The sequence below is a fragment of the Bubalus bubalis genome, chromosome 22, assembly GCF_019923935.1.
Source record: "Bubalus bubalis isolate 160015118507 breed Murrah chromosome 22, NDDB_SH_1, whole genome shotgun sequence".
NCBI lineage: Eukaryota > Metazoa > Chordata > Mammalia > Artiodactyla > Bovidae > Bubalus > Bubalus bubalis.
In genome coordinates, this window is record NC_059178.1 from 59,446,030 (window position 1) to 59,460,060 (window position 14,031).

At 46.0% G+C, this 14,031-nt stretch overlaps 1 long non-coding RNA gene across 1 annotated transcript in view; it reads left to right on the forward strand.

Annotated features, from left to right (window-relative positions):
• The window catches only part of LOC112581391, a 34,820-nt gene extending 23,547 nt beyond the window's left edge, over positions 1 to 11,273 (forward strand). The window contains exon 2 of the long non-coding RNA XR_006547642.2: positions 10,761 to 11,273. This is a non-coding gene — a long non-coding RNA (uncharacterized LOC112581391). The remainder of the gene's footprint in view (positions 1 to 10,760) is intronic.
• Positions 11,274 to 14,031: the final 2,758 nt, after the last annotated feature.

Below are 14,031 nucleotides of genomic sequence, written 5' to 3' on the forward strand. Positions count from 1 at the left end.
CAGGCTACTTTGTCCAGTGGGATTTCCCGGCAAGAATATTCACATTGGTTGCCATTTCCTCCTCCAGGGGATCTTCGCAGCCTAGGGATCAAACCCACGTCTCCTGCATTGGCAGGAGGATTCTTTACCACTAAGCCACCTGGGACGCCTTAAAGATTATACACACAAACATATGTATGTTTATAGAATAAGAAGTGCTCTCTTGAGGTTTCGGCCTCTGAAGGGGCTGTGTTGGTGGTGGAGAGGGAATGCTAACGGTGACATGAATGGTCACCCCTAACTGGAGCCGAGGGAAGGTCAGGCTCTGGTAAATTAGGAGCCTTCCTTTAGGTGGAGTTAGCTAGCACAGTGCAGCGAGGACACGGTGCCCCAGGACTGGAGCCTGCAAGGTGTCCGCCAGTGTGCAAGCCCCGTTGTGAATCTCTTCCCTCTGCTTCAGGAGGCCGATTCGTTCCTTTCTGAAGCTGTTACAAAGGATCTGTTGAGCTCCTTAGGAGGACTCACAACCACCAGACTTAAAAATAGCCGTGCTTCTGGCAAGCTTCAGCGCGCTCACCCAGCCCTTCCTTCTCCACCGCCGCCAGCAGAGTCAGGATCCCACAGCAGGCTCCACAGCAGCTTTCTAGAGGAGGCATGGCCTCGACTCTCTCAGTCCAGGCAAAGTGCTGAAATCATGAGCAGTAAACACAGGGAGAAATCCTTAGACCTTAACACCCTGGCTCCTGCCTCCAGGGAGTCCTGGCTTCCAGACTCCCCTTTCCCTCCTGTGCTGCCCCCGAAAACTCTAATTGCTCTATTAGCATACCTTTGATTTATTTACCCTTCATTCTTTGTCTTTAAGTTTTATTTTAAATTTAATTCCACCCAGGTGGCAGCCACGACCTGATCGAATCTTCCAGGAGACCTGTCTGCCCTACCTGCCTCCACAAGGCCCAGTGGCTCCCACTTCCCTGTAGAAGGTAGGATCTTGTCCAGGTCAGCAGGTGCTGGGCTAAGGGGCATTTGCCTTTTGGTGGTCAGGGTGTGCCTAGGTCCTGACCTGCAAGGAGTCCCACACATCAAGACTTCCACATCCTGAGGCCGGGAACCTTCTCATCCTGCAGTTGCTGTTGTGGGCAAGTCTGCTTGATGGCAGGATCGAGGCTCAGAGCGCAGGCTACACAGTCAGATTCCTGTGGCCCTTGCACGTGACCTCCCTGGGAAGATGGGGCTGCCCGGGGAACTTCTGAAAACAGTAATGCACATGAAATTCTCAACACGTTGTACAAATAGTCACAGTGAGAGTCTTCTCAGCGGGCAAAAGGGGGAGACGACCCTAGAGTCCATCATTAAACGGTGGATGCACAGAATGTGTTGCAGCTTCACAATGGAATATTACTCAGCTATAAAAAGGACTAAAGTTCTGACGCCTGTTATGCCATGAATGGGCTTTTCTGAAAGTGCTCTCAATGAAAGAAGCCAGTCGCAAAAGACAAGAAACCGTATGAGTGCACATCTCTGATACTCAAAAGAGGATGGAAGGCCAGTTTAAGGCTCTGAGGGGTGAGGGGTGGTGACAGGCGGAGGGACTGCTTAGCGGGTCGAGGGCGCTCTGCATGGTGACAAAGAAGTCCCAGAAACAGACTGTGTGATCGTTGCACAGCAGCATGAATGGACCGAAGCCCACTAAATTGTTCACCTTGAAATGATTAATTTTGTGTCATGCCAGTTTATCTCACTGTAAAAAATTGAAGAAAACCACATTGGGCAGGCTGTGTGGTGTGGGTTAAGTGCTCAGGAAACTCAAGCTTAAGGTATTTCTGAGGTCTGCAGCTCCTCGGGCCTCTGCTCATAACCAGCGTCACTTTTCCACCTTCCCCCACGAAGATCAAGAGCAGAGTCACAGGGGAAGCTACTGGCAGACCTATTTTTAAACCACTTCTCCACGAAACTCTCCGCTGCGGCGGGCACCTTGCTTGTGCACTGGGAGCTGGGCAGGCGGGCTCCCTGCCCTCTGAGGAAGCCCAGTGGCACTGGGGTCCTTGCGCTGCCCCCTCTCTCCCTTCCAGGACCTTGTCATCTACTCTCCCCCCACCGGCTATTCCAAGAGCCACTGTGCCTGCCTCGGTCCCTCCCGCCGCTGCCCGCCGTGGGGTCAGCCTTGTGGACATAGTGACCCTGCTTTCCTTGCCCTGCTCACCACTGTTGGTGGATCCCCACTGCTCTACAAAGACCCCGAGGCCCCCGGGCCAGACCCACCTCCCTGAGGACCTGGCCGGGCATTCTCGGGGCTTGCTTTCCACCCCTGACTCAGAACTCAGAACTTGGAGGAATTTTATAGAGAATTGAGTTCCGATGCCTCGTTTCCCAAAGGCGGGAATTGTGTCCCAGAGGAATATGACCACTGCTGCTCCTTTGCGGGGTGTAGGGGCAGCCCCATGGGTTGGCATGAGCTCCCCAGGGCCCTAGCAGTGGCCCATTTGGTGCCAGCTGGGCCAGTTTCCTAAGTTTCCCACTCTGGGTTTGTTGACCTTCAACTTCAGGACTCCACCATGAATGATGTCTGGGGTCCCAGCTGCCAGGGCTGTTTCCTTCCTGAGCTGTGATTCTCATCCATCAACCTCTTCCCTAAAACAATCCGAGCTCCAGACAGAGAGACCAGCACAGCGCATCTGATTTTGAGAAGAGAAAGCTGCCCCCACTCTGCCAGGCCAACAGACGCAGGGACCACACCTTTTGGACCTTCAGCCTTTCCCAAGTCCCTGCTGGCCACGCCCTCCTCTGTGGCCCCTCTGACAATGCCTGTAGCCACTGCAATGAACCCTGTCTGTCTCCCAAATTCCAGGGGAGGTCCTGAATATGCTCCTTCTTTTATTATAGCTTGATTCACCATCTGTGCTCGGCGAAGCGTCTTGGGTCCAGAGATGGTAGAAGTTAGAGATCCTGCTTTCAGTCTTGCTTCCATGTCCCTTATCCATCCGGCTTTTCCAGACACTCCTTTCTTCGTCTGTAAATGGGAACAGCCCTTTGTTCTCTGAGCTGTCTTGAGGATTAACTTAATGAAAGTTGCGAGGACGGTTGGACAAACCGAAGTAGAAAAACGGGTATCATTAGTGTGTTCTCACAGAGGTTTGCCTTTTCCCTGAAAACATTTAGGTAAACAGGAAACCTTCGAGATAAAGCCATTCCTGCCTCTCACAGATGCAGCCCTGGGGGCTCAGAGGGTGGCGTCTGGGCCCCCGGCTGGTGTTAATTCCCAGCCCAGATAAGAACAAACTACCTTCAGACCCAGAGGTGGAGACTTGTGCATTCATAAAAAGAGCTCTCTTCCCCTGACCCCCGGGGAAGGGACACAGAGGCAGTCACAGCAGAACCTCCTTTGTCCCTGAGAAATCCTGGCAGCTGGAGACATGTGGGCCAGAAACACTGAGCTGTGTCCAGACAGACATCACCAACTCAGCCAGAGACCGCACTCGCCTCCCATCTGACTCAGTAGCCCTGAAATATTCCAGACAGTTGCCAAATGAAAATGCTTTGGAGCTCTGTTCTCTGATTTAATGATTGAAATTGCCATAAAACTTTTTGAACTCATTGTCCGCCTATTTGCTCTCTGCTTCAGGAACAGAGGACTTCCCAGGTGGCTCAGTGGTAAAGAATCCACCTGTCAATGCAGGAGATGTGGGTTCGATCCCTGAGTCAGGAAGATTGCCTGGAGAAGGGAATGGCAACCTGCTCCAGTATTCTCGCCTGGGGAATCCCAGGGACAGAGGAACATGGTGGGCTGCAGTTCCTGGGGTTGCAAAGTCGGACCCGGCTGAGCACACACACACTCCAGAATGGAGCACTTTTTCCCCATCGAGATGGTGACGTTTACAGAAAGGAAAGATGCAGGCTATTCAGAGGCCCGTTTCCTCTTGTCTGCCACCAGAGATCACCCTCTTGTCATCTCCTTCTACACCTTTCAGGTGTCAGGGCTCTTGTGCAAATGTTTTCTGGTTTAGTTAGAGAAGAACATTTCTTTGAAAAAGGGTCGTCCTACTTCTTAAATCTTGTCAGCTCATGTCTCCTACCTTGATCTTATCTTTTAGCAATTTTCTTCTTCTTTTTGTTAAGGAATCTCAAGATGCAATTACTGGAGCAGGGGGATGCATTTGAGAAAGACAATAACTTTGTTCTGTCCTTCAATGTTTTGAATAAAACCAGCAAATACCTAACATTGTACTTGCCATGTGCCAGAAACTTCTGTGTGCTTACATGCATGGAGTAGGATGTCTGATCCTTGCGGCACATGAGAACCCAAGGTGCAGAGAGGTGTGGGATTTGACCACGGTCACAAGTGCTGAGGAAGTAATGCTTTTGAACTGCGGTGCTGGAGAAGACTCTTGAGAGTCCTTTGTACAGCCAGGAGATCAAACCAGTCAATCCAAAGGACATCAACCCCGAATACTCACTGGAAAGACTGATGCTGAAGCTCCAATACTTTGGCCCCCTGATGCAAAGAGCCGACTCATTGGAAAAGACCCTGATGCTGGGAAAGGCTGAAGGCGGGAGGAGAAGGGGACGACGGAGGACGAGACAGCTGGGTGGCAGCATCCACTCAGTGGGCGTGAGTCTGAGCAGCTCCAGGAAATGGTGAAGGACGAGGAAGCCTGGTGTGCCGCAGTCCACGGCGTCGCAAGGAGCAGGACACGACTGAGCGACTGAACAACAAGCCTGCAGCCAGAGTGAAAACTAGGCCGCCAGCTCTCACATCCCCACACAGTTTTATGGGAAGCTTGGAAAATGAGAATAAAGCAGGCAGATCTGTAATCCCATGAGATCACGTCATGGACGCCCTTCTTCACACATGCCTTGTTTACAGTGTGAAAATCACGACACACGTTCGCCTCTGTGTCCTGAGTCCTCCGTGTCAGGATGTAGCTTGCTTACTGACAGGGAAACGAGGGCTAAACGAGGGCTGCCTGGTCATCTCGAAAACAACCCAGGTAATTTATTTAGCAATTCCTCATTGTTGGATATTCAGGTTGCTTCCAATTTTTCATCTAAGAGAGATACTGCTTCAACAAACAGCTTTGTGATGTGTATTTTCCCATTATTTCTAGAAATAATAGAAATGGTAATAGAAAAAATTACCAAAAGCCATAACAAAATGAAAAATGTATCAGAAAGATCAATCTAGTAGTTTTAAAGGAAAATTCCAATAAACCCAAGAAACAGGTAGTTTCTCAATTCTTTAAATAATCTCAGAGCAGGATGATTCATTTTAGGAGTACTGCTGTATGAAAACATTTCATAAAGGGATCAAAGTAAACAAACAAAAAACAGAAAGAGGGAACACTGCAGATCAATATCTTATGAAAATTAATGCAAAAATTTTAATTTAAAATAGGAGCCAAAGAAATCTGCAGTGTATTAAAAAGTAATGCGCCATAACCAAGTAGGTTTTATTCTCAGAAAGCAATACTATTTCACTACATTTATATATTAAAGGAGATAAATGTTATGATCCTTTAGATAGACATTAAAATGACAATTAAAATTTCACAGCCATTTCTGATGAAGACCTTTTATTCATTAAAATTAGAAATATTTCTAGAAAGTGATTGAAGATACAAGAGAGAGACAGCAAGCCCTAGTATATTACTGTGATCTGAGGGGTTCAGTTATCATTACAAGAAAAAAATAATGTGAAAATACTGAAGATTAAAAGTTAATATTGTCCTTTTGAATAGATTATACGGCTGTGGACTTAGGAAAGTCCAAAAATTTAGCCAAAGTATAATAGTGTTTAGAGAAATGGCCATAAATTTATCTCTTTATATACATATGAACATAAAATTCTATCATATTTTTATGTATAATGATTCACAAGAGCATCGAGGACTCTATCACAGCTGATATTGAACACAATTAAAAGTGTATATGCATTAAACCAAATGATTATACTGGAAAATACACTCCTGAAAAGCATGAAGAGCTATAGCTTGTGCTCACATGAGAAAATTCAGTACATAGAGCAGTCCATGTTCCCAAAATTAACCTCTAACTGCAAGTTCAATCACGGTCTCATTTTTGTGTTGAAAAATCCAGTCAATTGGAAAGCAAGAATGTCCTGCAGCTTAGACAAGAGTGAGCACAAGAGACGCAGGCCTTGGGCAGCCCGGCTCCAGCAGGTCAGCCGAGACAGTTCCAGTGTGCAGAGAGACGGGTGCTGTGGGCAAGAAAATGGACGGTACAGAAATAAACCCATGCCGAGCTTTAGGCTTAAAAGTGCACAATAAAGATTATGTTTCCAATCAGAGGGGTAACCCTTGATTGTTGTTGTTTAGTCACTAAGTCATGTCTGACTCTTTTGTGACCCTATAGACTCTAGCCCACCAGGCTCCTCTGTCCATAGCATTTTCCAGGCAAGAATACTGGAGTGAGTTGCCATTTCCTTCTTCAAGAGATTTTCCTGATCCAGGGGTCAAACTTGGATCTCCCACATTGCAGATAAATTCTTTACTGTCTGAGCCACCAGGGAAGCCCAAACTAGAAGCGATTACCTTAATTTGAGGGGTGGAGAAAGTTTTATTGTTGTTCATTAACCAAGATGAAGATCATGAAAATATAAAGGAAAAAATAATTAATTTGGCCAAAGATATCTTAAAAAACAAATGGGAAAAAAATGTGGAATTTATCCAGATAAAGTTTTAATCTCCCTAATATATAAAGGTCAAGAAAAACAAGGCAACTTGAGACAGAGATACAAAACACACCGATGACTAGTCCCTAGAAACGGACAGACAGTGAGGTTTAAGGACAATCAAAGAAACACACATTAAGAGAGCTGATTGTGAATTTTCACCTATCAGAGTGACAAAGGTAAAAGTTTAATTCAACTTTTTGAGGAACAGGTGAGTAAGTGGACATATCCTGCTATGTGACACCACATTTTGGGGAGGAAAACTAACAACAGCTATCCTAATGTGACAGCTGAGTGACTACCTCTTTCACCCTTTCACTTTCATACCTCTTATAATGATACGTCATTGTTGTTGGTGTTTAGTCTCCAAGTCAGGTCTATCTCTGTGTGACCCCATGGACTGTAGCCTGCCAGGCTCCTCTGTTCACGGGATTCTCCAGGCAAGAAAAACTCCAGTATTCTTGGGTTTCCCTTGTGGCTCAGCTGGTAAAGAATCCGCCTGCAATGCAGGAGACCTGGGTTCAATCCTTGGGTTGGGAAGGGATTCCCTGGAGAAGGGAAAAGCTACCCACTCCAGTATTCTGGCCTGGAGAATTCCGTGGACTATACAGTTCATGGGGTCGCTAAGAGTTGGACACGACTGAGCAACTTTCACTTCACAAGCACTTCCAGGCAAGAATACTGGAGTAGGTTACATTTCCTTCTCCAGGGGATCTTCTTGACCCAGGCATTGAATCCAGGTCTCCTGCTTGGCGGGCAGATTCTTTACTGCTGAGCCACATGGGAAGCCCTTTTAATGGTGCCAGTTTACTCACAGTTGGGTCCGACAATTTGCGACCCCATGGACTGCAGAACACCAGGCCTTCCTGTCCATCACCAACTCCCAGAGCTTGTTCAAATTTATGTCCATTGAGTCGATGATGCCATCCAACCATCTCATCCTCTGTTGTCTCCTTCTCCTCCTGCCTTCAGTCTTTCCCAGCATCAGGGTCTTTTTTAACGAGTCAGGTTTTCATATCAGGTGGCCAAATTACTGGAATTTCAGATTCAGCATCAGTCCTTCCAATGAATATTCAGGACTGATTTTCTTTAGGATGGACTGGTTGGATCTCCTTGAAGTCCAAGGGACTCTCAAGAGTCTTCTCCAACATCACAGTTCAAAAGCATCAGTTCTTTGGTGCTCAGCTTTCTTTACAGTCCAAGTCTCATATCCATACATGACTACTGGAAAAACCATAGCTTTGACTATATGGACCTTTGTCAGCAAAGTAATGTCTCTGTTTTTTAGTACAATGTCTAGGTTGGTCATAGCTTTTCTTCCAAGGAGCAAGTCTCTTTTAATTTCATGGCTGCAGTCACTGTCTGCAGTGGCTTTGGAGCCCAAGAAAATAGTCTCTCACCGTTTCCATTGTTTCCCCATCTATTTGCCATGAACTGATGGGACCAAATGCCATGATCTTAGTTTTTTGAACGTTGAGTTTTAAGCCAGCTTTTTCACTCTCCTCTTCCACTTTCATCAACAGGCTCTTTCGTTCCTCTTCGCTTTCTGCCATAAGGGTGGTGTCATCTGCATATCTGAGGTTATTGATATTTCTCCAGGCAATCTTGATTCCAGCTTGCGCTTCATCCAGCCCAGCTTTCGCATGATGTACTCTGCATATAAGTTAAATAAGCAGGGTGGCAATATAGAGCCTTGACGTACTCCTTTCCCATTTGGAACCAGTCTGTTGTTCCATGTCTGGCTCTAACTGTTGCTTCTTGACCTGCATACAGATTTCTCAGGAGGCAGGTAAGGTGGTTTGGCATTCCTATCTCTTATGACACAGTGCAAATATTTAAAAGTTAAGATGAAGAGACCCAAAGAAATGAATGCTTTTTATAGCACCCGTGTGTGCTGCTAAATTGCTTCCAAACGTGTGGAGCTAGTTTGCTGGGCCAGAGTTCCACTCTGACACATCTCTTCATCCTCTTGTGGGGCTAGTCTCCAGGCTGGACTTCTCAGGACACTGCAGAGCAGCAGCTCAGTGGACAGAGTGAGTCTCTCCATCTGTGATTTACCTGCAATTCTTTCTTCTCTTTGCCTGCTCTCTACTCAAGCTCATGCTGACTTATAGCGAATACCTGGGAAGAAAACCCAAGAGTGACAAAAGTGAAGCTCCAACTGCTCAGTTTTGCTCTGTATTTGGGCCACTGCTAGTAAGGCTAGTGGCAGCGACTAGCACCAAAACAAGGGAAGCGGGCAAGTTCTGCTGTCCACAGACTCACCTGCAAGGGGACCCACGGCCTCCCCACCCTCCCCATCCTCCCCATCCGTCACCCTCCCTGTCACGCCTCCTCCACACACTGGTTCCTCCTCCATTCCTTTCTCCCAGCTCTTGGAACATGATACAACTTACTTTTTCTCTAGTCTACTGAATATTGTCTTCACCGTCCTGTTAGGATGTTAAGACCCATGAGAGGAGGGATGTTTGTTTTGTTCACAGATGTAATCCAAGAGGCTAGAACAGTGCCTGGCACAGAGTAGGTGCTTGCTAATTCTCTGTTGGATGAATGAACAGCTTCTTTTCTTCCCATTGTAAAGCAGCTGATGGCTAACAGTTTTTCCAAACGGCCACCCGTACCTCAAGGAAGTGATGCGGACCCTTCAGCGGATGGCAGGTCTTGAGCACAAGGGAATCAGGTTGAAAAGATTAGCATCCTTCTTTGCTCACAGTTTAGATTCCTGGGATCTCAAGATCGGGGGCCCATGTAACACAAACACAGATCAAAGGCTTCGCTGTGCTCTGTGGTCCCTCCAAGCACTCCCCAGCCTGGACTTAATCAAGTGCAGCAACAGAATTCTCCAGGCCACAGAAAACAAGCTTCAACTTAAAAGTCTTTCTTTTTCAAATTGTGAACGTACATTAATTTAAAACCAACCTCAAGGTGACTTCCATGGGTGTCCACATCCTGCTCCCCAGCTCCCACCCGAGAGCTTGTAAAATAAGTCAGATCTCCTTCCTTGAACTTGCCATCGTGATGTTCCTCAGGCCTTCCCTTGCCCAGCTGACCATCTTCAGTCCTTCGGGTCCTGTGGTGTGCATCACCTTTGCCAAACTTCCTCCCATCCTCGTCTCTGACCTCGGGAAAGGCTCCAGCTTGCAGAGACCACGTCTCATTCCAGGGTGAGAGCCCTCCGGACGCGCCCATGTCTGTGAACGCAGTCACAGGGGACACCCCTCTCTAGTTTTGTCTGTAGCCTGTCAGTGGCTTCATGATAAGCTTCACTCATTCTAAATGTGAAAATAAACTGTTTTCACAACAGCCCGTGCCTGAACGCTTGTGTGGAAAGGCTTCTTTTTCTCAATTTTGATATCAGCAAGGTCTGACTGTGGAGGAGGTAGACCTGACATTCAAAGCGGAAGTAATGCACAAGCCCTCCCGTGAAATGGGTAAGAACTCCGAGATTGTGAGCGAGGGGTAAGAGCTCGAGTGAAAGAAGCTGAGGCTCTGACCCACGTGCCCCTTGTGAGGTCAGGGGCCTGGGCCCATTTCTTTATCTTTAGTTGAGTTAATACCACATGATGAAATAAATTAAGGACTTAATTTACAGGTCCTCCAAATTATTGAACCATGTCTCATTCAATAAATAGTAGTTTCAATGATTTTATTTGATTTAAACAAGTGTCTGAGATAGGCATGTTGTTATTCAAAATGTTGAATAACCTGTACAGGTAACAGTAAACCAGAATGACATGGATACAGACGATGATGGCCCTGGACACAGCAGCCACACTCCAGGTACATGTCCATCAGCCTTGAAAATAGGGAGTACTGCAAATCTACAAACAGGGAAACACCCTCAGAGAGTTACTTGTGTCAAATGAATTTCTATATTCTTGAAATATGAGGAGAGCTTGAGCGTTTGGGAGAGATGGAGTTTCGTTCCCTGTCTGTGCATTGGATATTTGGGTTGGCACACCACAAAGAAAATTTTCCACTTCCCGTGCACCCATCTTTTAATCTTTGAAAACGTCCAGTGTGACGTCGGTGTGACAGTAGTCTTGAAGGAGTAGCATCGCGTTTTCTAAGTGTGCATGTGCCTTTTGATCTGCAGCGTTACAGAACAAAATCATGCTTGACCCTCCGTATTGTCACCGCTGACAGACACACCATTGCAGCCGAGTGGGACCTGGCCACTATGTAGACTGAACAAGAGAGGAATGAAGATGGTGGGGACCGAGGGAGGTGTGACGGATGCTTGCCCAACACCACGCTCGTCTTACAGGAGACGCTGAAGGTGCGCCGTGCACCCCTGAATGCTCTGCGGATGAGTGGAGAGTCTGCAGCTTGGACCACACACACTCCTGTTAAAGTCGTCGGCTTCAAGGACTCCCTTCTGAGATGCACAGAATCCATAAGCTGCACTGTAATTCTAGTGATTCATGTTGAACCTACACCTATGCCTTTTTAAAATTTAAATGTACAAAATGTGCTGAGCCCCTAGGCATTTGTATTGGAATACATTTCCAGCCTCCTGACATGAATGCCCTCGCTATTACTGATGGAAACAGACTGTGGGGTTGCTGTGTAATTTCCATTCATATTGTATTAAAATGTTCGAGATGCATTTTCTGTCAAAGAGAGTATCATTTCATAAAATTATTCACTATTCCCCCATATGGAAATGTCAGACATTGCTAATGTAATCCTCAAAGAATTACCTAGAGTGTCTGTAGACCAAGAGACAGATTTCCAATGCTGTAGCACAGGATGGCTTGTTCACTCTGTTCTTGGGGAAGCAGTGCGAGTTGTGAGTTTTCCCTCCATGTCTATGCAGGGTCACCCTGTGAGAGACGTCTTTTCCCTTTTCCTGCTTCTCTCAGTTACCCTATGGCACAGAAATGGAAAACATCATAAAAAACCAGAAGATGTGTTATTTCCTTGGTTTTGTGACACTCTTCATGAGTGACTTTCACCTTTGCTACACGTAGAGAGCGTCTGCAAATACACATGCCAGTCTAGATGAACCTATCTGAGGGCAGCGGTGGAGACGCAGGCGTAGAGAACAGACTTGTGGGCTCAGTGTGGGGAGGAGAAGGCGGGACGAATTGAGAGAGCAGCACTGACGTGTACACGACCATGTGTAAAATTAGGCAGCCAGCGGGAATTTGCTTTATGATGCAGGGAGCGTAACCGCTGCTCTGGGACAACCTAGAGGGATGGGACGGGCTGGGAGCTGGGAGTGGGGTTCAAGAGGGAGGGATTACACTTATACCTTTGGCTGATTCACTGTGATGTATGGCAGAAACCAACACAATAAAAAAAAGAGAACCGAACATAAATATTATCAATGTTTGAGATAAATAGAATACCAAAATACCTAAGGACAACTATTAACAGATTCACATGGAACTAACAGAATTAAACGAAAATTCTCTTTCCTAGAGCAGAAATAGATAATGACCTAAATGCTTCAATCAAAAAACTTTGCTCTAAGCTGTAAGTGGGATAGGGAACCATGGCAAAAATTAAAAACAAGCAGAAGTAGGAAGTGGTATGTGGGCTTGGGTCAGTAGGGGTGGGACTCAAGACTTTTGCCTTTTATTTTAAGATCCTTTTATACTGCTTGGTTTAAAAAAACACACACAGATACTGCTTTCATAAAAAGTAAACTGTTTTTTAAAATGCACGTTCCTGGACCCTGCTGAACAGTTCTAACTTAGGAAATCTAAAGAGTATCCCAGGAATGTGCACTTTGACAAATGCCCCGGTTGTTTTCTTTTTTTTTCCTCTTTGCATGTGTAAAAAGGTCGTGCTTTGAGAACTATTGCTAAGTACATTGATACTGCTTTTGTTGATGCTGTTCAGTCACTAACTCGTGTCTGACTCTTTGTGATCCCATCGATGGTAGCTCACCAGTTTCCTCAGTCCATGGGATTTTCCAGGCAAGACTACTAGAGTGGGTTGCCATTTCCTTCTCCAAGGAATCTTCCTGACCCAGGGATTGAACCCGCATTTCTTGCATATCCTGCATTCCCAGGCGGGTTCTTGCCACTAAGCCACCAGGGAAGCCTTTAACACCACTTACTTAACTCTATATTCAATGGAAATTTCCTTTCCATCTGCAGAGTACCACTGATCCATCAAGTCTGGGTTTTATTCCTCTTCTAACCTGTTCCTGTGCATCCATCCATCCATCTACATTTTAAACATTCAGTTCAATTCAGTTGCTCAGTCGTGTCCAACTCTTTGTGACCCCATGGTCTGCAGCACGCCAGCTTCCCTGTCCATCACCAACTCCCAGAGCTTGCTCAAACTCATGTCCATCTAGTCGGTGATACCAACCAATGATCTCATCCTCTATCATCCCCTTCTCCTCCCACCTTCAATCTTTCCCAGCATCAGGGTCTTTTCCAATGAGTCAGTTCTTTGCATGAGGTGGCCAAAGTATTGGAATTTCAGCTTCAGCATCAGTCCTTCCAATGAATATTCAGGACTGATTTCCTTTAGGATGGACTGGTTGGATCTCCTGGCAGGTCAAAGGACTCTCAAGAATCTTCCCCAACACCACAGTTCAAAAGTATCAGTTCTTTGGCATTCAACTTTCTTTATGGTCCACCTCTCACATCCATACATGACTACTGGAGAAACCATAGCTTTGACTATATGGACCTTTGTCAGCAAAGTACTGTCTCTGCTTTTTCATACGCTGTCTAGGTTGGTCACGGCTTTTCTTCCAGGAGCAGGCGTCTTTTAACGTCACAGCTGCAGCCGCCGTCTGCAGTGATTTTTGAGTCCAAGAAAATAAAGTCTGTCCCTCTTTCCATTGTTTCCCCATCTATCTGCCATGAAGAGATGGGACCGGATGCCATGATCTTAGTTTTTTGAATGTTGAGTTTTAAGCCAGATTTTTCACTCCGTTCTTTCGCTTTCATCAAGAGACTCTCCGGTTCCTCTTCACTTTCTGCCATAAGGGGTTATTCTGTGTATCTGAGGTTATTGAGATTTCTCCCGGGCAATCTTGATTCCAGCCTGTGCTTCATCCAGCCCGGCATTTTGCATGATGTACTCTGCATATTAGTTAAATAAGCAAGGTGACAATATACAGCCTTGACGTACTCCTTTCCCAATCCGGAACCAGTCCATCCAAACATTTAAACATTGGTGAAGGGTTAATATGAATCTTAAGATTTAGTATAAAGGAAAGCCACAAGACTTGTCTTGAAGGGGCTCATGGACTTAAAAATAATTCATAGTTACCCATCTAGTTTTCTCCTTTGATCTGTTACTAAACTGTAAATCACGCTCTGATTTAAACAAACAACAAAAAAGCAAAGCAAAACTGTCTTCAACTTTATTTTCATTATTTACTATTACTTCTGCCC